Source organism: Schistosoma mansoni, chromosome W (genome assembly GCF_000237925.1).
Source record: "Schistosoma mansoni strain Puerto Rico chromosome W, complete genome".
NCBI classification, from domain to species: Eukaryota; Metazoa; Platyhelminthes; class Trematoda; order Strigeidida; family Schistosomatidae; genus Schistosoma; species Schistosoma mansoni.
Window position 1 is genome coordinate 54,058,105 of NC_031502.1, and position 3,799 is coordinate 54,061,903.

The following is a 3,799-nucleotide window of genomic DNA, read 5'->3' on the forward strand; positions in this document are numbered from 1 at the left end:
CTATGAAAATACTGAAATATCCACAAAACCCCTTCTGATCTATTATCAGATGCTCACTAGTGACTGACTGTAAGGAATGTTTTCTTTGAGTTCTAGTGGGAAGCAGTGACCGGTGGAGTTCAACCGGGTCTGTTGTAGAGATATCAACTCACTGAAGACAATTGGTCAACGGTTACTCAAAATCGTGAATTGGTTGAAGTTAGACATTAACACCGTTGAATATCGGCCCAGTGGTCTAGAGGTTAAGCGCTCACGTGCAAGACCGATAGGTCCTGGGTTCGAATCTCACTATGCGGGATCGTGGATGATCACTGTTGAGGGGTCCCACAATAGGACGAGATGGCCATTCAGTGCTTTCAGGTTTTCTATGGTGATCTATCTTCAATTGACTCATGATTTCAACTATGAAAATACTGAAATATCCACAAAACCTCTTCTGATCTGCATTCATTTTTGTTTCAAAATTATCAATCATCTAGAAAGGCTTTTTTATTACAAGATTTAATTTCAGGATTTTAACTTAATCAACAACTCACTTAGTATTGTTTGTTTGAATCTTTCCATTGATGTTTAGGACTGCAACTGGTCAGTCACTAATTGGCATATGTGCATATTGTGCGTATTGCCTCGATATAGCCTGTTTGTATTTGTTTCGGGTTACAGTTACAGATATTTAAATTGGATATAATTTGTCATATTTGGATAGGTAGAGTTGACATTAAACTATTTTATTCTAAATCTATGTGTTTCAATGTTGTGTACTAAGTGACTACTTTATTATTATTTTTTGAAGGAATACACGAGCTGTTCTTAACTAGACAACCATTGAAAACTCAGAAGTATTGAGACTCTTAAGTAGTTCTTGTCCACAATCATTTCATAGAGAATGGAACACAGAAACATCGGTCTTGTGCGCGAACATATAATCTCTAGACCGCCATCCTGGCATCTGAAGGACTTAACGTTTAAGTTTAATCAATTTTACAGTATTGCATATTATTCTATTATTGTTTTCGGCGGATAACTGTCTGAAACCCAATGTGGCTGAACTCTATGGTTCACAGCTTTTCATTAATACTCTAACAACCGCAACCTGAAGCTAGCCACTAGTGAGCATGCGAAAAGATCCATACAATTTACTGATCACTGAGTAGTAAGTAGTCTTCTCTATTCTATAAGAGTTAACCTGTTACATTTTTTCATATATTGATTGTTTGTATCTTCTCATTGATTTTTAAGACTGTAAATGATCAGTCTCTTATTGGCATACGTGCATCCTGTGTGAACTGGTTCAATATTGCTTTAACTCACAAGTATTATAAGCAGAGATGAATGGTAGCTAAGAGTGGAATTCAGGGCTTGTATACTTGAGACTCGTCAGCTAGATGTACCTGAATCCCAGAGTTGATGTTTACTCCGAGACTTCGTATTCAACACGTTATGTCAGTTTACAAAAGTTGTTAATTGTTGAATCCAATGAAGATTATTTTCTTTTCATGCTGACAAAACTTTGTTCTCTCTCTCACTTTGTTCAAAATATTTATCAAGTGTTCCATCATACATATAAATCAAATAACTGAATAAAATCTGGTTTGTTTTTGTTTTTTTTTTCTCATTACCAATGATGAAATCATTTTTTCTCTTTTTACTGAGATTGAAAAAAAACTGTAAAAAGGTTGAAATATATTATTCAGTAGTTACGTAATAAGTCATATGAAACTCAAGTATCATTGAATACCAGAAAGTAGTATCTGTATTAGTTAATCTTAAATTATAGATTAATATATGAAGGTTATTCACTAAGTATGTGTAATGTTTTGAACAATTACAGTTCAGAAAATCATCTCTGTGTATGTGATTCTCCTGCAATATTTCAAGACTAGGAAACTAATGTGACTTGATGAGATAGTAACAATACCTGATCACTAAGGATTTCCGCAAATCATATAAAGAACTCAAAAGAAGATAAGAATACTGTATTGCCTCAAGTAGTTGGCATTTGGATTATAGGATAGAAGTAACTCCATATTTTCAAATTTTTTATAACCTCAATTTGTATTTTGATTATAAATAGTAGGTCTTAAATCAGTTTCATTGTGGATGTTACTTTCTCTTGGCGTAAATATGTACAGTAATGTGTTAAGTTCGATCGAGTCCTGTAAGTAACATGAATTAAGTGGAGATTCATTGTTTTTTTTTTCTATTTTTAATCCATTTAAAGATTTTTACAGAAAATCACTAAAGATGGTTTTAATAAATATTCAACTCCGGTTATATAATACTCTAGTCAAAATTCATCAGTAGTATATATATCCTTTTATTACTATTAACAAATCATTCATATCAGAAGGGGTTTTGTGAATATTATAGTAATTTTGATAGTTCAGATCATGAATCAATCATGGTGGTCTAGCTTCAATTAATTCATGATCTCAACTATCAAAATCATTCATAATTAAATCTTATTCTTAACAATGTATCTTGCCAATAAAAGTTTTTTTCTGTTCTCTATATTATGAACTATCTTTAGTTAAACAATCATTGAAAGCTTTGAAAGCCTTTGCATGCTGTTTTGTTCTCATGATTATTTAACATATCAGTTGTTAAATCCATAATATTTAGACTGAACATTAAGAGTGTTAATTTTCAGATTATCGATTTGAAGACATATCATCCAAGTTTTAACCAAGAACAGGTAACGTTCAACAACAACCCCCAAAAGGATGAAACACAAATTGCTGATAACATTGGTTGATGTTATTATTATTATTATTGTTATTACAAACCCATCAATGTGATTGAAAAATACTCCAATAAATCTATCTTTCCATAGATTTTGGTTTTAATCCCTACATGGAAACCGTTGACTGTAATAAATCATTATGAAGTAGTCCTGCACTGACTTCAAATTCCCAAACAGTTCTTCATTTGATAACAGTTGTTAGTGAAAAATAATATAAAATATTAACAAATTTCACAATACACTTTATATTCATAGAATTATTGGTACTAAACTACTTATATCTTTCTCAGTAGTAATTATTGAGTATCTATTTTAAAATGTGAAGAATCATTTTAATAAACTCCCTGACCAATATTTATTCAAATTTATATTAACAACAAAATAATTTATCCACAATCCCTTTAGTAACAACCATTCACAATAATAATGATAGTAAGTATTCTTATTGTTACTAATATTATCATTACTACTAATAATGTTATTATTAGTATAGTAACAATAATAATAAAACCAAGAATAATTAATTCATTAGGAAATCTAAAATTTAATCGTATCCTAATTGACAGACAAATCTATAGTTTCATGATGAATCCATTCATTGGTCAGAAATATCAATCATGCAGTAGTAACAATAATAATAGATAAATAAATAAACACACTGTAAAATAGAATAAATATGATAATAATGAGAATAGTATTACTAACATGCACTGAACAAGTAGTATCTACCATAGTAGTCTTGATACTCTCACCCCTTTCACCCATTTATTTGTATATTTTTTGTTTGTCATTTTTTAAAATCTTGTAACACACAGAGAAAATCACAATTTGATTTTCAAAGTATGGGGTTGTGAAGATTGTTGAGTTTTTGATTGAGATCATATACCAATCAGTGTTAGACTACCATTGAAAACATAGAAAAAGTGGACGGACATTTCGTCCTAGTATAGGACTCTTGAGTAGTGTATATCCAGGAGCCCGCACCAGCGATTCAAACCCAGAACCTTCGGTTTTGTGCGCGAACGCTTAAACTGTAGACCACTGAACCGGCATCCA